General features: G+C 39.3%; 1 pseudogene; it reads right to left on the bottom strand.

The window, feature by feature from the left end:
* Positions 1 to 1,209: 1,209 nt before the first annotated feature.
* LOC110342820 overlaps positions 1,210 to 20,386 on the bottom strand; it is a 29,583-nt pseudogene continuing 10,406 nt past the window's right edge.

Here is a 20,386-nt window from a genome sequence, read left to right as displayed (position 1 = left end):
ATTCTTGACTCTTAAAGTGTATAATAGATACACATGGATGACTTTAATTTTTAAAACAATAGTTTGGGTGCTTTGTACAGTATTTGCCTGTCAGAGAAATGGGCATACAAAGCAGTTTACATGGGTGAAAAGCTAAGCGCTTAACATAGTGTACAGTTGACAAAGTTAAAGGATCATGGGGCTTCATACATGCAAAGTCACCAGCAAGTGCTTCTGCTCAGCACTGGTATCTCAGCAGCTGGGTGTGTTTGAAGGAGAGGGAGTACAGTGACTGACAAGAACAGGCCTGAACAAGGGGCACAGCCGGCTAGAGCATGGCTCTGCATCTCATTGGCTCTGAGCCAGACTGAACAGCTTGTTTTTTACCCCAGTGAATATGGAGAAATGCAAGGCATCCTCAGGACAGCGTCCTGGATGAGAACTGGAACAACTCTTGGAGACTGTGGACTGTAGAGAACTAACAAGAAAATTCCTTTCACCCACACACCTGTACCTCACTTGGCTCTTTTAAAGGAATAACTGATTCAAATGATGGAATGTTTTTACATTGCATTGGATTTTGTTAGTTTAAGTCCCTGCAACTACAGTTTCCTGAAACCAATGGGATCTGCGTAAAATGGGAAATGTGTGTTTGGAGAACCTTCCCTTTCTCTTTGAAGAGGTTTCAATACATATGTGGTATAATGCTCACCTCTTAGTGTCTTCCAGACTTAAAAGGGCCCTGGAGAAAAAAAATCTTCCATATGGACAATATTGCTATTTGAAACCCTGGTATGTATTTGTTTGCGTTGACAAAAGGATTTTGGTATTGTGTTTAGAACTAGAGTTGAACATCTATTTATAGTAACATTGTTCCATCTAAAAATACATCATTTTATTGCTTTTTTAAAAAATAAAAGAAATGCACAATCCTAAAAAAAAACAAAACCACAAAATTTACTGGTCTATCATAAGAAATTAAAGAAATCATTAAATATTTAAGAACACTCATCATCAACAGCTTTAAATGTAATTGCACACTGTAGCCTCTGAAAAAGCTACAAACTCCTTTTTTTTTAAGTATGTTTCTCTTCAGAGGATCTCATCAGCTATACCAACATCTGGATAGTTTTATTCTGAAGCTATATTCAAGTTGTGCTGCACTTGAATTTCAGATTCTTAGCAAATCCTTGCCTGAGGAAATACACTCCACACATTTTAGGACCGCATTCACTCTTCCTCCTCCTCGTCCTCATCTTCTGGTTTATTCTTCTTCGAGCCTGCTGACCTACCAGGACCCGTCTTTCCTGCTTCACTTTAGCCCTTGGTGCAGTGTGCAGAGGCAGCCTGTTCATGCTTCTCATTTAGTTTGCTGCTCCCGACTCATATGGTTGACTGTTCGGACAGCTCACCCAATTGTTTTTGCAGTACCTTCAGTAGACAGGCTTGGGCCATGTTCAGAGCAAACCAGGAAAGAGGCAGACAGTGATTTTTCTGGGGTATTAGGATATTTTTTCCTTCTTATCACCTTTGGGAGGAATGCAATTCTTCATCTCCCTATCATAACGAGCTTTGTTGTTCTTGGTCAAGTCTTCAGACTTCGACTTTTCTTTTTCAGACATGGTCTTCCATCTCTTGGACCACGTTTTTGGGGACTCGGCGAAGTGGGCTGAGGAGTCAGGGCGCTTCTTCTTGTGCTCCTTCCAGCAGGTCTGCACGAGGAAGGCTGATGAGGACATTTTTCTCCGTGGCTTGTTGGGGTCTCCTTTGCCCACGCTGATGGCACTGAGTCTGCTTGCTGGTGCGAGCTCTTTCCTTACAGCCTAACAAAGGGACTTCCCTTCCCAACCCTAGAGACCTAGTTTATTGCTAACGCTCCTTTCCATATTTTTTATAAGAGATTTAATTAATTTTTTTGTTAGAGTACTGGAACCCTATTGTCCTACTGAGTCAAGAATTCTGAACTTTACTCCAACAGTAGACACTTACTTTATATATATTCCATATAATTCATCTATGCAATGATGATCATTGTTGCTGACTTCTCTGTGTGTGTGTGTGTGTGTGAGTTATATAAGCCTTCTTAGAAACAAAGCTTAAGAAAACACTTTACAGAGACAGTGCCCTCTAAATAGAACTGTTAATGATGTTAAACATCTTCAATTATTATGTTTGTGTATTCCTAATTACATTAGGACTGTCTTCTTCAGCAAAGCAATTAGATAGACTCTAACTCTGGGCACCACAAGACATGCCTCCTGATAATTGAAAGATAAGTCTGTAACAAATACTTAACTTTTGAAATATGTTTATTCTATTGAATGTGCTTCTGGAACACTTTATAACTACTGTCTGTTAACATTCCACAAAAGCATTTACTTTTGATAGTTGTGTTTTTGTAAAGTCTTATGAAAAACTGTTGCCTGTTAACATTCTGCAGAAATACAGCTCCTAACAAAGGGAACTGGGTGATATTTTTGAGAGAGTAGGATCTCCTCACCAGGGAAACAGAATGGAGCACGGTATAATGTCTGACTCAAGAACCACTCCTTCTATACCTCTTAGTTGCTTGAATTGGCTATAAAGTGTTCATTGGCACTAACTCATTGATGTCTGTCACATACTCTCTGAACATGAAATCAAATCAGACAAACCAGTACATAAGTTATCCTGGTGACATGGGACATGTATTAGTCAGGGCCCTCTGGAGGAACATAACTTACAGAATGAATCTATGTATTTATAGAGAGGGTATCTATTAGAGTGGCTTACAGGTTGTAGATCAGCTAGTCCAACAATGATGGTCTACCAATGAAAAGTCCAAGAATCCAGTAGTTGTTTAGTCCATGAGGCTGGAAATCTTAGCTGGTCTTCAGTATACACCAGAATCCTAAAGAAATAGGCTCTAATGCCAGTGGAGGAATGAACTTGCCAAAAAGAGCGAGGACAATGGGCAGCAAAGAGCAGTGCTTCCTTCTTCCTTGTCCTTTATAGAGGCTGCCAGCAGAAGGTGTGGTCCAGATTGAAATGTATCTTCCCACCTCAGAAGATCTGAATTAGAAGTGGGTCTTCCCATTTAAAATGATTTAATTAAGAAGAATCCCTCACAGCTGGGTTTTAGTTAATTCCAGATGTAGTCAAGTTGACAACTCAGATGGCTGGTCAGTGAATTTTCAGATACTATTGTTCAGAGACAAGTGGGAGAAGTTATAGAACTGGAATGAAGTCATGTTGGTCATGGTAATGCTTGCTTGTAACCCCAGCAGTTAGGCAGCAAAAGCAGGAGGATCATAAGTTTTTGGCCAGCCTAAGCATATTTATTGATGCTAGTAAACTCCTCAGTGTAGGACCATTAGTTTGAACATAGGTGACTTACTAGGACTACATGGGATGAAGATATTCAAAAGAAACACTTGTGTCACTTACTTTGGTTATAAGACTGTTGAAACTATGGACCTAAGAAACTGTAGTTACACTACAAAACCTCATACTGTGAGAAGAGAAAGAACTAACAAGATATGAAACTTCTCTCTCTAAAAGAGACCTTCAACTGTAGACCACCTTACTGAAGAGACAGCAATGGGCCAATGGTGACTAGAACCATACCATGACTAGGATTTCTTGGCTGTTCATAACTCTGGCCATCTACTTAAACGTCAAGTTTGTTTCAGGACCCAGAAGATGAACCTTTTGGGAGAGGTGACACTAGACCTCTGCCCTCTTTCTAATGTGGACATATTGGATAAATTTACTCTTTCTAATTTTAACTATTAACTTGACTTTTAAATTGACTTATCAAGGATATATGGCTTGAGCCTAGCTTATTGAGGCTCACGCTATGATGCTAAGCACAGCATTATGTGATCAAAGGGGCTCCCAATACAAAAGGAAGGCAAAATCTTAGGAGAAACTTTAAAAGCATCATCCTTCTTTAGAGCCCAAAAGAAATGTAAATATGCATTTCTCTGCTTTACCAAATAGAGATTAGAAAACAACTAATGCCAGCTCAGATGAGGAGATAAGAAAAGCCCCTGGAATAAAGTGATTCTAGCAGTTGCTTAGGACCATTCAATCTTCACTCTTATCCTCTAGTCACCTTGTTGAAGCTACCTGACACTCAAAATTGTTATTGGGCTTGTTAGGGTCAGAGGTGGTGAGGTTCAGCCACTCATCTGTCCTCAGTAGGTCAACTAAAGAGACAAATGATAGTGAAAAATAGAGAAAGGAGACTTAGGATCATTCTATATGGTCACATTTGGAAAAGGAACACATAAAGAAATCATGATAGCCCACACTCCATGCTATTAAGTCCATCTTTTGGGTCCTGGCATAAAATTTAGGGTTAAGTAGAGGACAACAGATATACATAATTAAACAGAACTGGTCCACGTATACTCTGTCCATCACTGACATACTGTTATGTTGGCTCTAGGTTATCAACTGCGCAAAGGTCTCTTCCTGGGAGACAAATTCCTCCTCTGACTGACACTGGGCTTTAGCCTTTTCTTCCTCCAAACTTGAGACTCCTGAGGAGATTTAGGTTTCTTGAGGGCCATCATTTCAATAGTCTGATAGTCAAAGGGAGGATTACAAAGGTCTCTATAGAATATGCTCATTCCCTACAGACCTGTTGAAGAATCACTTTCCAAATATACTGACATGGATGTTCAAACAGTATTATTTGGATCCTTTATCATTGTCACAAACTTCTAACATACTAGCTGAGCAACAAGTGCTGCTAAAATTGTTTTCAATATCTTTATTAAAAGGTACATTATCCTTCTGATCCACATTTATAATTGATCTCACTTGCCATTAATTATGGTTAATTTATTTGCCAATTAAAGGCTTTAAATAACTGTGGCATGTTTCATTACAAACTGGAGTATACATTATAATAAATAGCTATTAATCATTTTATGCAATTGATAATAAATAGCCTCTTATGTCTTGAGATAATAATACATCTTTTTGAAGTTTATGTATTTATCTTTATCTATAATATTTTTATTATTTTCTATATAGACTATTTTTAAAATTGATAGTTGCATTTACTTTACTTATTAAATCTTTGTAAAAATGAGTAAGTTTACAAAAGCGTTAAAGGTCCATTAAGAAAAAAATATTTCTTTCTTGTCAAGAAAATGCAATCTCTGGCCTAGGTGAAGACATGACATTCCAATTGGGCTGGTCAGTCACCTGCACAAGTGTCTTAGTGTTTTGTTTTTTTTTCTGTGATAGAGACCATGACCAAAAGCAACTTGGAGAAGAATGGATTGATTTTATGTAATATTTCTAGGTCAAAGCAGGAACTCAAGGCAAGAATCTGGAAGCAAGAACTGACGCAGAAGACATGGAAGAATACTGCTTACTGGTTTGTTCATTATGTCTTGATTAGTTTGCCTTTTTATACACTTTAGGACTACCCACAATGGGCTAGGCCCTCCAACATCAATCATTAATCAGGAAAATGCCCCACAGACTTACCTATAGGACAATCTAATGTTCCTCTTCCCAGATTTCCTGGACTTGTGTTAAGTTGACAAAAAACCAAAAAGCACAATAAGGGACTGTACTGGCTGGGTTTTTGTCAGTTTTACACCTGATAGACTCATCTGGCCAGTGGGAACTTCAATTGAGAAGTTGCCTCCATCAACTGGCCTGTGGAGCATCTTCTTAATTGCTAATTGATGTAGGACACGTCAGCACACTGCGTATCATTCCATCTCTGTGAAGGTGGGTCTGAGCTGTGTAATAAAAGTAGTCGAGAAAGTTGTATAATACTATAAGCAGTATTACTCCATGATCTCTGCTTCAGTTCCTGCCTCCAGATTCCTGCCTTAGCTTTTCTTGGACTGTATAAACACTTCCCTCTACAAGTTACTTTTAGTCATGATGCTTATTGCAGCAACAGAGAGCAAACCAGGCCAGAAATAACCCCAAGGAAGCTGAGATAACATTAAGTCATGTTAAAGAGATACAAACAATTTTCCCTTTAAGACATAGTGTAGTTTTCCTTCCCAGACTCCCTGCACCCAGTCACAGTGCCTTACAGGGCTACAACTACACAGCTTGAGAAATCTATTTGCTTTTCTGAATTACTCAAAAAGGGTAACCTTTCCTTTTTTCTGTTTCTTCTCTAGGGATGCTTTAAATAACACTGCAGACTTCCCTATTTCTCTAAAGCTTCCTTCACTGTCACATGGTGACTTGTGTGACATGTGGCTTTCTCTTTGCTAGTTCCTTCCTCTGGGCTATTGCAAAGACTTGCAGCTTGCCTATTACCAATATTTATGCCAACATGAAGGCTTTGAATAATGGTTTAACTCAAGTGGAAATTTATAATATTTGTAGAAATGGCAAGTTTCACATGTAAGTTTATTTTGGTTACAAAACAGGCCAGAGAGGTATCTCAATGGTTAAGAGTGATTACTGATCTTGCAGAGGATCTGGGTTCAAGCATTTACATTACAGCTCTATCTGGTAGTAATTCCAGTTCTAGGAGATCCAACACCCTCTTACAATTTCTGCAGACTCCTGCAATCATGCGGTATAAACACATGCACACACATACCAATTAACAGATACTAAAATATCAACAAGTCCCCTTGCCACATAATAATCAAAATATCATACTTACAGAATAAAGAGAAAATTTTAAAGCAGCTAAGGAAAAAAGCTAACATATAACATAAAAGGCAGAACTATTCGAATTACACCTGACTTCTCAATGGAAACTATGAAAGCCAGAAGGTCCTGGATAGATGTCCTACAAATGCTAAGGGAACAAGTAGGCCAGCCCAGACTACTGTACCCAGCAAAGCTGTCAATTGCTGTAGATGGAGAAAACAAGATATTTCATGAAAAAAACAGATTTAAACAATACCTATCCACAAATTCAGCCTTACAAAAAGTACTGGAAGGAAAACTTTAACCCAATGAAGATAACTACACTCACAAAAACATAGGCAATAGATAATCCCAGTTTACCAAACACCCCCCCCCAAAGGAGGAGGAAATACACACATGGTAACACCACCACCACTAATAAATTCAAAACAAACAAGAATCAACAATCAGTGGTCATTAATATCCCTCAGTATCATCAGTCTCAACCTGCCTATAAAAGACACAGGCTAACAGAATGGATACGAAGACAAAACCCATCCTTTTGCTGCATACAAGAAACATCTCAACATCAAAGACAGACATTTCCTTAGAGTAAAGGGTTGGGAAAAGACCAAGAAACAAGCTGGTGTAGCAATCCTAATATTTAAATAATTAGACTTCAAACTAAATTAAATCAAAAGAGATGAAGAAGGACATTTAATATGCATCAAAGGAAAAATCCAGCGAGATGAAGTCTCAATTCTGAACATCTATGCTCCAAATACAAAGGCACCCACATTCGTAAAAGAAACATTACTAAAGCTCAAATCACACATAAAATGTCACACATTAGTAGTAGGAGACTTCAATACTCTATTCTCACAACTAGACAGGACCTCCAGACAGAAACTTAACAAAGAAACAATAGAACTAACAGAAGTTATGAGCCAATTGGGATTAATAGACATCTATAGAACATTCCATCCAAACACAAAAGAATATACCTTCTTCTCTGCTCCACATGGAATCTTCTCTAAAATCGACCACATTATTGGAAACATAGAAAACCCCCACAGATACAAAAAAGGGAATACCCCCATGTGTCTTATCAGACCACAATGCTTTAAAATTAGAACTCAACAACAATACAAATCGCAGAAACCCTACAAACTCATGAAAATTGAACAATGCACAATTTCACCATCCCTGGGTCAAGGAATGAATAAAAAAATCTAAGACTTCCTGGAATTCAATGAGAATGAAGACACAACATACCCAAACTTATGGGACTCTTTGAAAGCATTGCTGAGAGGAAAGTTCATAGCACTAAGTGCCCACGTGAAGAAACTGGAGAATAGTCACACTAGAGAATTAACAGCTTAACTGAAAGCTCTAGAACACAAAGAAGCAAACTCACCCAGGAGGAGTAGATGCCAGAAAATAATCAAATTGAGGGGCTATAAACAACAAAGTAGAAACCAGGAAAACATTGCAAAGAATCGATGAAACAAAGAGTTGGTTCTTTGAGAAAATCAACAAAGTTATCCAAACTAACCAAAAGGCAGATAGAGAGAGGATGGTAATTAACAAAATCAGAAATGAAAAGGGGGACATAACAATGGACACTGAGGAAATCCAGAGAATCATCAGGTCATACTTTGAAAGCCTGTACTCCACAAAATTAGAAAATTTAAAGGAAACAGATATCACTTGTCAAAATTAAACCAATAACAGATAAGCAATCTAAACAGACCTATAATTCCTAATGAAAAAGAAGCTGTCATCAAAAGTCTCCCAACCAAAAAAAGTCCAGGCCCATGCCTTCAGTGTAGAATTCTACCAGAAATTCAAAGAAGACCTAACTCCAATACTCCTTAAAGTGTTCCACACAATAGAAACAGGAAGTTCATTGCAAAACTTTTTTTTACGAGGCTACAATTACCTTGGTACTCAAGCAACACAAAGACACAACTAAGAAAGAGAACTACAGACCAATTTCCCTCATGAACATTGATGCAAAAATATTCAATAAAATACTGGCAAATCGAATCCAAGAACACATCAGAAAAATCATCCACCATGATCAAGTAGGCTTCATCCCAGGGATGCAGGGATGGTTCAACATACAAAAAAAACCTATATATGTAATTCACCATATAAACAAAGTGCAAAGGAAAATCCACATGATCATCTCACTAGATGCTGAAAAAGCCTTTGACAAAATGCAATACTCATTCATGGTAAATGTCCTGGAGAAATCAGGGATAACAGGAATATAAAAAGCAATATACAGTAATCCATAGCTAATATAAAACTAAATGGAGAGAAACCCAACAGGATTCCTCTAAAATCAGGAACAAGGCAAGGCTGTCCACTCTCTCCATATCTCTTCAATATTGTACTTGAAGTTCTAGCTAGAGCAATAAGATAACAAAAGGAACTTGAATGAATTGGTACAGGAGACTGCTTCCGAACGTAACACCAGTAGCACAGACACTAAGGCCAACAATTAACAAATGGGACCTCCTGAAACTGAGAAGCTTTTGTAAGACAACACAGTCAAAAAGGCAAAAGGGCGGCCCACAAAATGGGAAAAGACATTCACTAACCCCATATCTGACAGAGGACTGATGTCTAAAATTTACAAAGAACTCAAGAAGCAAGTCTCCAAAACATCAAAAGATCCAATTAAAAAGTGGGGTACAGTACTAAATAGAGTATTCTCAGTAGAGGAGTCTAAAATGGCTGAGAGACACTTGAGAAAGTGTTCTACATCCTTAACCATTAGGGAAATGCAAATGAAAACAACTCTGAGATACCATCTCACTCCTGTCAGAATGCCTAAAATCAAGAACACCAATGACAATTTATGTTGTAGAGGATGTGGAAAGGGGGAACACTTGTACAGCCACTTTGGAAAACAGTATGGAGATTCCTCAGGAAAATGGGAATCAGTCTACCACAAGACCCAGCAATTTCACTCTTAGGCATATACCCAAAAAATGCACTTTGATTCAACAAGGACATCTGTTCCACTATGTTCATAGCAGCATTAATTGTAGTAGCCTGAACTTGGAAGCAACCTAGATGCCCAAGAACTGAAGAGTTGATACAGAAAATGTGGTACATTTATACAATTGAGTACTATTCAGTGGAAAAATAAACAGTGGAATATTGAAATTTGCAGGCAAATGGATGGCACTAGAAGAAACCATCCTGAGTGAGGTAACCCAGTCACAAAAAGAGAAACGTCATATGTACTCACTCATATATGGATTTTAGACATGTATCAGGGGAGTGCCAGCCTACATCTTACTGCCAGAGAGTCTGGGAAACAGAACCTTCAACCAATGACTGATGAAAGCCAAGGCAGACATCCATGGCTAAACACTGAGCTACACTCAAGGAACCCAGTGACAGAGAGCAGGGACTGATGATCATAGGGGTTAAGACTGAACTTGTTTAACCCACAGAAACATCTAACCTGAACAAGGGGGAGCTCTTGAACCCCAGACTAATGGTTGGTAATCCAGCATGGGACTGATCGAGACCCCCTGAATGTGAGGAGGCCTAGGTAATCAATGGGGCCTTGGAAAGTAGATCAATATTTATCCCTGTCATACAAATGGACTTTGGGTGCCTAATGCACAATGAGAGATACTTTCTCAGCTTGGACTCTTTGGGAAGGGCCTAGGCCCTGCCCTTGATGAAATTACAGACTACCTCCATGGAGGGCCTCACCCTCCCTGTGGAAAGGAGTGAGGATTGGGAGGGGGATGGGGGGCTTGGTGGGAGGGTGTGTGAGGTGGGGAAGGAGAGGGACTTGGGATTGACATGTGAAGCAACCTTGTTTCTAATTTAAATTTAAAAATAAAAAAGACATAAAAAGGTGAAAAAGAACTGACGAAGTTTAAAAAAAGACAAATATCGTATATATTTGCTTATATGTGGATATTAATTGTTAAATTAATGACAACCAAGCTGCAGTTGATAAAAAACACAGAGTTTAGGTATAGAGTAAGGATCCAGGGGTTACAGACAGATCTTTTTAAGGAAGGGAAATAGAATAGATAGTTATGGATGGATAGAGTGATTCTAGAAAAGGAGGATCAAGAGGGGAGGTGAAGGAGAGAGGAGCATGAGCAGAGACTATGAGGAGAGACAGCTAAAATTAAGGGCCATTTGAGGGATAGTAAAAAAACCTGATACAGTAGAAGCCTCCTAAAATATGTACATATATGAAAGCAATTTAGAAGAATCATCAAAGATTGGGGCAGATAAGCCCCAACTGGGCATCTATTTCACCAAATGAAGCTTCCAGCAGTAAGACTGGGTTAAATCTAATTGAGTTGTTGGCCAAAGGGGACTCATGGTAATGCCCAAACAACCCAGGCTGTTGCCCCAGACAATAGGTTGCTCTCTATAAACTAACTGCAAGGTTCCATTGCTGAAACCAACATCCACACAATTTATTGAAAATGGAGAAGTCAAGCTGGTGCTCACATAGAGCCTTCACTTCTATATTCCTGCATCTATGGCACAGGAAGACACTCTACAAGCTACTCAAAGAGAAATGTAAACACCAGGCTTACAAAGGTGTCCTGCTTGCCAGATATGCTAGGACAATGGTGGCACAAAGACTTTGGGAGTAACCCACTAATGTATGATTTGACTTAAGGCCTATGGAACTTATACCTGACATTGCCTGGGTGACAGAGAACCTGAGACTGGGTAACCCAGGGACCTAGGATAAAACCAAGTACTACTGTTCTGAAAACAACAGCAGCAATAGAATGACTTTTCACGACATTCTGCCATATTTGTAGATCATTGCCTTGTTCAGGCATCATCAGAGATGCTTCCTCCTGCATCTCACTGGAACAAATATAGAGATCCACAGCTAGACACTATGCTGAAAGTGCATGACATCAGAATATAAAGTGCTTAAAGAACTCAGAAGAACATATGAGATATTTTACTCTATATGTCCTCTTCTTGGATAGATTATAGACAAAGGAATATGATTTGAGGAGGATTACTGTAATCCTAACTTTTAAATTACTTACATATTCATATCAATGATATTCAGCATTAACAATCATCAAACTTTTGTCAAGGAGTTATTGCCAATTACCATTTTTGTATATTGGTGAACATGATCTTAAAACATTGGGTAGTAGAATTTTCAAGTGCTCATTGACAAAGACTCTTCCCTTGACTACATTTTCGTTTTGTTTGTCTGATTCCTTCTTGTTTGTTTTTGATATTTTAAGACAGTCTCTCTTCCTCTGGTGGGGGATTTGGGGGGCTTGGGGGACGGATGAGGAGGGGAGTTAGAGGGAGCTGGGATTGATAAGTGAAGCAAGTTTGTTTGTAATTTAAGTAAAAATAAACAGGTAAAAAATAAAATAAAAAAGACAGTTTTATAGGGTAGCCCATGCTGTCCTTGAATCTAGAGAAATCCTCCTGCATCAGCCTCCAGCATAGTAGGATTACAGGTATGAGCCACCACTTCCACTTAACTCTATGCCCCCCCATTCCCTCCCTTAGTTAGGGACTCAGTCTATAAGACCAGTTTGTCTATAATCCCATGTAGCCTAGGCTAGGCTTGATCTTGTGTTTGTGTTTACATGTGATAATTTCAGCAAAAATCTTTTAAAGTTAGCTTCATAAGATTCTGCCACCCTTAATCTCTCATGGTTTGGTTCATTTGGTCAAATTCCCTATTTGCCACTCTTCCCCAGGGGAGAATTCCATAGCTTTATCTGCTTTCTGCAGGAATCCTATTAAATTGTTTTTACAAGGATTATCGCTCTCCATGCTTTCTGTCAGTAATTTTTTATCTACAGCCCCCCAACTCCAGCATGATATATATTTGGAATTGAGTTCATGTCTGTATTGAAAACTCATTTTTCCTATTGCAGTTTCTCTTTTTATCACCTAAATACTGTCTGGCTCTTTTCAAAAAAAATCTATGAAAGTGTATACTTGAAGCACTGTAATGTTGTTGCTGTGAAGATCTGAACCTGAAGAAACAGTAACACAGTGTAATATAAGACATTTGGAGTTCACTTAACTTTAGCTTTCTTGTGTTGGCAACATAGTCCCTGAGTCACATCCAAAAGGCTATCAGTGGAAAGCCTTCCAGGATTTTGTTTTAACTACCAGCTCCCATACCCTGGATCTGTCTGGAGCTTTGTTCCAGCCACTGTTACTTGTCATCTGGGTCACTGTGAAACATGCCAGTAAATATGCACCCAGAGTCTTCTCATGCCTGCCACTTGCACAAGATCTACATGCTCCCTCTCCCTGTTACCTAATGGGTGCCAAGTCCCCTTTCCTCAAGTGTGCTACCACAGTGGCTACCCCTTTCTTCCCAGGTCCTCTGCTATTGTCTTTTCTAGTTGAAATGCTTTTGCTCCAGATATACAAGGACTGCTCAGGACTCAACTCTTTCCTTCACAGGAAGTCCCTCCCTGACCATGCTATGTAAAAGAGCAATCTCTGATCAGTGATTCTCTGAGTTCGACGGAGAGTCTTGGTGTGAGCAACTGTTAATCGGGTGTCTGAATCTTTACGGGTATATCTGTGGACATCTTTGTAAAAATCCAGTTTTATCATGACTTGCTAAATGGGTTTAGCAAGAACAGCTTCCCTTCTGTTTACCAAGGCTCATCCCCAAAGTCAGATCAACTCATTGTGAGTCTTGAAAAGTCCTTTTTGTGTCCCCTCCAGTGTATCCTCTTCAACTTTTATTGCTATGGGGTTAGCAGTGCCATCAACTGAAGGAAACTTTGGAAAACAGAAGGCTTGGCTGTTGCAAATAATAAATTAGAATTTGAATTTATTAATTTAAATGTGCTGAGGCTTCAGTAGTTGGTGATATCCAAGAAGGGTTGAACCCATGTATGGTAATTAGTAGGGATGTCAGAGAAGCAATTGTGTATGTGAGATTCACAATTGAGAATGTAGTTAGAGTCACAGCTATGGATGAAATCATCCAGGAGGAGAGCACAGGGAAAAGGAGAATTATCCATGAAGGTAATCTGCACAAAGCAGAGACCAGCATCACAAATCTAGGAAGGTTATTCCTTCTGTAATTAAAATTTCAATAATAACATAATTTCTTTTGTAATATGAACAAACCCCAAAACAAACAAATGGGAAAAAATCCAGCTAACAATGCAGGAGAAAATCCAGGAGAGACTTGTTAGAAGGTTAAGGGGACAACAGATGGAGAACTAGGGTGTTCAGAGCTTCAGATGATACATAAAATAGAAGTAAATTGTGCGGTTTTTTGACTGACACACATAGTTACTAGAAAGGCTTTTCTTTGTACTGCTTCCTTGCATAGTTTAGGGCACAGAACCCTGACTAAGGGCAACAATGAAATCAATGGAATGAAGAAACAATAGACACTAAAAAAAATGACACCTAGGTACACAGAGAGTCTTGGATTGGTGGCCTGAGCTCTCGATGGAGAAGCTGTAGCACCCCTGAAGCCCAGTGTGATTATTATGTATAGCTGAACACGGAGGTGGGCAACTGCATCCATCTGGACAGGGAAGTAGAGTTTATGGTGTAGCTAAATAGGAGGCAGGCTTAGCTAATCCCTCTGGGAGCAGACTCTGTATGGGCTCAGTCTTCAGGCTGTAATCATCCAGTGGGCGAAAGCTACAGTGGACATTTCTTGCACACCCTGTCAATATCCCCACAAGGACCAGAGGAAGATGTGCCATCCCCCTGAACCTCACCTAAGCTTTGTCACTTTCATGTCAATGCTGATGCTTTGGGGTCCTTGACATGGCTGTGCTTATGTTACACAGTACACACTCGCTCGGGACTTCATTTGCTCCCCACAAAATTGTCTTTTGGTCTTATCAGAATAATATGAATAAATTTATCAAGATTTTATGAAAACTTGATAGGTGTCAGTCTGTCTCTCTGCCCAGGTATGTCCCTCAAAAGCAAGTGATATAACTGTCTTTTTGGTTGTAAGAAGATGGAATATATGCCTAAGTAGTGTGCCTGTTTCTCTTCTTTTTTAACCTTTACCTGTGTTGGTTAATTTATCTCTGTGGTCTCTGTGTCAGCCCTTCCTTTTGAGGATAGGTGGACCTGTATATAATGTGGTTAGTATTCTAATGCCTAGGTCACTAATCAGTTGATTCTCTTTTTTGATTTTAATTAATTTTTTAAAATTTCATTTTATGCCCAGCTAGTTCAGCTTCAGGTGAGATTGGATCTCTGGCGGGGACCGCCCGCCCATCACCCATCCCCCTCGATCTTCGGGGCCGCTCCTGGCATCCAGAAGACCCTCCCACACAGGAAAGACATCATCCCCGCTAAGAACACAACCCCAGCGAGTCCAGCTTCAGGAAAGACATCAGCCCCTCCAAGACCCCAACCCCAGCGAGTCCAGCTTCAGGAAAGACATCAGCCCCTCCAAGACCCCAACACCAGCGAGTCCAGCTTCAGGAAAGACATCAGCCCCTCCAAGACCCCAACCCCAGCGAGTCCAGCTTCAGCATCCCCAGCTTCAGCTGCAGGAAGGAAGGAGACCAGTGGAGACAGAAAGACCCCACCAGCACCCACTGGAAGAAGAGATGGGAAGAAGACAGAATAAGAGATCACTCAGCAATAGAAACACCAACATGACCCCACCAGAATCCAGGGATCCAACACCAGCAAGACCCAAAAAGCACTACATAGACGAAGAAGAGGAGACAGACCTTAACAATTATTTCATGAAGATGATGGAGACCCTCAAAGAAGAAACGAGGAAATCCCTTAAAGAAATAGAAGAAAAAACAAACAAAAAATCCATGAAATGGGGGAAAATTCAAGAAATAAACAAATCTCTCAAAGAATCTAAAGAGCACCAAGAAAAAACAACCAAAAAATTAAGGAAACAGCTCAAACAGTTGAAGGATTGAAAGCTGAAATAGAAACGATAAAGAAAACACAGAATGAAGGGATGCTGGAAATAGAAAAGCTGGGTAAATGATCTGGAACTACAGATGCAAGTATCACCAATAGAATACAAGAGATAGAAGAGAGAATCTCAGGTGTTGAAGACTCATTAGAGGATACAGAGTCGTCAACCAAAGAAAATCTCAAAACCAACAAATCCTTAACACAAAATATCCAGGAAATATGGGACACCGTGAAGAAGCCAAACCTGAGAATAATAGGTATAGAAGAAGGTGAAGAAATTCAACTTAAAGGTACAGAAAACATATTCAACAAAATCATAGAAGAAAACTTCCCTAACTTAAAGAAAGACATGCCTATGAAAGAACAAGAATCTTACAGAACACCAAATAGGCTTGACCAGAAAAAGAAGTCACCTCGCCATATAATAATCAAAACATCAAACCTACAGAGTAAAGACAAAATATTAAGAGCAGCTAAAGAAAAAGGCCAAGTAACATACAAAGGCAGACCTATCCGAATTACACCTGACTTCTCAATGGAAACGATGAAAGCCAGAAGATCCTGGACAGATGTCCTACAAACGCTAAGGGAACCAGGATGCCAGCCCAGACTACTATATCCAGCAAAGCTCTCAATTACCATAGATGGAGAAAACAAAATATTCCATGACAAAGCCAGATTTAAACAATACGTATCCATGAATCCAGCTCTACAGAAAATGCTAGAAGGAAAACCTAGAGCCAAGGAAGATAACTACATTCACAAAGACACAGGAAATATATAATCACACTTTACAAAACACCAAAAGAAAAAGGGAGGAGAAACTACACAAAATAACTTCACTAACAATACATCAAGTGCAAACAAGGATCACCAATCAATGGTCATTAATATCCCTCAATGTCAACGGCCTCAACTTGCCTATAAAAAGACACAGACTAGCAGAATGGATAAGAAGACAGAACCCTTCCTTCTGCTGCATACAAGAAACACATCTCAACATCAAAGACAGATGTTATCTCAGAGTAAAAGGTTGGGAAAAGATCTTCCAATCAAACGGTCCCAAGAAACAAGAGGGCGTAGCAATCCTAATATCTAACAAATTAGACTTCAAATTAAAATCAATCAAAAGAGATGAAGAAGGGCACTTCATATTCATCAAAGGAAGAATACATCAAGACAAAGTCTCAATTTTAAACATCTACGCCCCAAATACAAAGGCACCTACATTCGTGAAAGAAACATTACTAAAGCTCAAAATGCACATAAAATCTCACACACTAATAGTAGGAGACTTCAACACTCCGCTCTCAACGCTAGACAGGACCTCTAGACAGAAACTTAACAATGAAACAAAAGAATTAATAGAAGTTATGACCCAACTGGGTTTAACAGACACCTATAGAACATTCCACCCGGATACAAAGGGATATACCTTCTTCTTGGCACCACATGGAACCCTCTCTAAAATTGACCACATAATAGGAAACATAGCAAATCTCCACAGATACAAAAAAAAATTGGAATAACCCCCTGCATCTTATCAGACCACCATGCATTAACATTAGAATTCAACAATAACACAAATTGCAGAAACCCTACAAACTCATGGAGATTGAACAATGCACAATTGTACCATCCCTGGGTAAAGGAACAAATAAAAAAAGAAATTAAAGACTTCCTCGATTTCAATGAGAATGAAGATACAACATACACAAACTTATGGGACACTTTGAAAGCAGTGCTGAGAGGAAAGTTTATAGCACTAAGTGCCCACATGAAAAAACTGGAGAACAGTCATACTAGAGAATTAATAGCACAGCTGAATGTTCTAGAACAAAAAGAAGCAAACTCCCCCCAGGAGGAGCAGACGCCAGGAAATAATCAAATTGAGGGCTGAAATCAATCAAGTAGAAACCAGACAAACACTGAGAAGAATCAATGAAACAAAGAGTTGGTTCTTTGAGAAAATCAACAAAATAGACAAACCTCTGTCCAAACTAACCAAAAGACAGAGAGAGAGCATGCTAATTAACAAAATCAGGGATGAAAAAGGGGACATAACAACGGACTCTGAGGAAATCCAGAGAATCATCAGGGCATACTTTGAAAATTTGTACTCCACAAAATTTGAAAATTTAAAGGAAATGGACAATTTCCTGGATAGATATCACTTGCCAAAACTAAATCAAGAACAGATAAACAATCTAAACAGACCTATAACCCCTAATGAAATAGAAGCAGTCATCAAAAGTCTCCCAAACAAAAAAAGCCTAGGCCCAGATGGCTTCAGTGCAGAATTCTACCAGAAATTCAAAGAAGAGCTAATTCCAATACTCCTCAAAGTATTCCACACAATAGAAGCAGGAGGCTTACTGCCAAACTCTTTCTACGAGGCTACAATTACCTTGATACTCAAGCCACACAAAGACACAACTAAGAAAGAGAACTATAGACCAATTTCCCTCATGAACATTGATGCAAAAATACTCAATAAAATACTCGCAAACCAGATTCAAGAACACATCAGAAAAATCATCCACCATGATCAAGTAGGCGTCATTCCAGGAATGCAGGGATGGTTCAACATTAGAAAATCTATCAATGTAATCTACCATATTAACAATCTGCGAAAGAAAAAGCACATGATCATCTCACTAGATGCTGAAAAAGCCTTTGACAAAATCCAGCACCCCTTCATGATAAAGGTCCTAGAGAGATCAGGGATAACAGGAACGTACCTGAATATAATAAAAGCAATATACAGTAAGCCAACAGCTAACATCAAACTAAATGGAGAGAAACTCAAAGCAATTCCTCTAAAATCAGGAACAAGACAAGGCTGCCCACTCTCTCCATATCTCTTCAATATTGTACTTGAAGTTCTAGCTACAGCAATAAGACAACAAAGGAGATAAAGGGGATACAAATAGGAAAAGAAGAAGTCAAACTTTCACTATTTGCAGATGATATGATAGTTTACATAAGTGACCCAAAAAACTCCGCAAGGTTACTCCTAGAGCTGATAAACACCTTCAGCAATGTAGCAGGATACAAGGTAAACTCAAAAAAATCAGTGGCCCTATTATATACAGATGATGAAGTGACTGAGAAAGAAACCAGAGAAACATCACCTTTTACAATAGCCAAAACAGCATCAAATATCTGGGGATAATGTTAACCAAGGAAGTGAAAGACCTGTATATCAAGAACTTTGTGTCTTTAAAGAAAGAAATCAAAGAAGATACCAGAAAATGGAAAGATCTCCCATGCTCTTGGATTGGCAGGATCAACATAATAAAAATGGCAATCTTGCCAAAAGCAGTCTATAGATTCAATGCAATCCCTATCAAAATTCCATCACAATTCTTCAAGGACCTGGAAAGAACATTAATCAACTTTATATGGAAAAACAAAAGGCCCAGGATAGCCAAAACATCCCTATACAATAAAGGAACTTCAGGAGGCATCACCATACCTGACTTCAAGCTCTATTATAGAGCTATAGTCCTGAAAACAGCTTGGTATTGGCACAAAAATAGGCAGGTAGACCAATGGAACCAAATCGAAAGCCCTAATTTTAACCCACACACCTATGAACACTTGATTTTTGACAAAGAAGCTAAAACTGTACAATGGAAAAAAGAAAGCATCTTCAACAAATGGTGCTGGCATAACTGGGTACTGGTATGCAGAAGACTGCAGATAGATCCATGTTTATCGCCTTGTACAAAACTTAAGTCCAAATGGATCAAAGATCTCAACATAAATCCAGCCACACTGAAACTTTTAGAAGAGAAAGTGGGAGATACTCTTCAACGAGTTGGTACAGGAGACCACTTCCTAAACATAACACCAGTGGCACAGGCACTGAGATCGACAATTAACAAATGGGAACTTCTGAAACTAAAAAGCTTCTGTAAGGCAAAGGACACAGTCAACAACAAGACAAAAATGCAGGCCACAGAATGGGAAAAGATATTCACTAACCCTACATCTGACAGAGGGCTAATCTCCAAAATTTACAAAGAACTCAAGAAACAAGTCTCCAAAACACCAAAGGATCCACTTAAAAGGTGGGGTACAGAGCTAAATAGAGAATTCTCAGTAGAGGAGGCTAAAATGGCCAAGAGACACTTAAGAAAGTGCTCAACATCCTTAGCCATCAGGGAAATGCAAATCAAAACAACTCTGAGATACCATCTTACTCCTGTCAGAATGGCTAGAATCAAAAACACCGAAGACAATTTATGCTGGAGAGGATGTGGAGAGAGAGGAACACTCCTCCACTGCTGGTGGGAGTGCCGACTCAAACAGCCTCTTTGGAAATCAGTATGGAGATTCCTCAGGAAAATGGGAATTAATCTACCACTAGACCCAGCAATTCCACTCTTAGGCATTTATCCAAATGAGGCAGGTTCATACAACAAGGGCATCTGCTCCACTATGTTCATAGCAGCATTGTTTGTAATAGCCAGAACCTGGAAGCAACCTAGATGCCCCTCAACTGAAGAGTGGATAGAGAAAATGTGGTACATTTACACAATGGAGTATTAATCAGCAGAAAAAAAACAATGGAATCTTGAAATTCGCAGGGAAATGGACAGCACTGGAAGAAACCATCCTGAGTGAGGTAACCCAGTCGCAAAAAGACAAACATGGTATGTACTCACTCATATATGGATTTTAGATATGGATCAGGATAGTGCCAGTCTGCACTTCCACAGATAGAGAGTCTGGGAAACAGGAACGAACCTAAAAGATATGCATATATGCATAGTACCCAAGAGAAGAGGATGGAGACAAGATCCTCTGAATGGATGGGGAACACGGCGAGGGGTGGGGGGCAGTGGGACCTGGG

This window comes from Mesocricetus auratus, unplaced genomic scaffold, assembly GCF_017639785.1.
Source record: "Mesocricetus auratus isolate SY011 unplaced genomic scaffold, BCM_Maur_2.0 Super-Scaffold_15014, whole genome shotgun sequence".
NCBI classification, from domain to species: domain Eukaryota; kingdom Metazoa; phylum Chordata; class Mammalia; order Rodentia; family Cricetidae; genus Mesocricetus; species Mesocricetus auratus.
The sequence above is the reverse complement of the archived record's forward strand: the minus strand, read 5'-3'. Positions and strand labels throughout refer to the sequence as shown.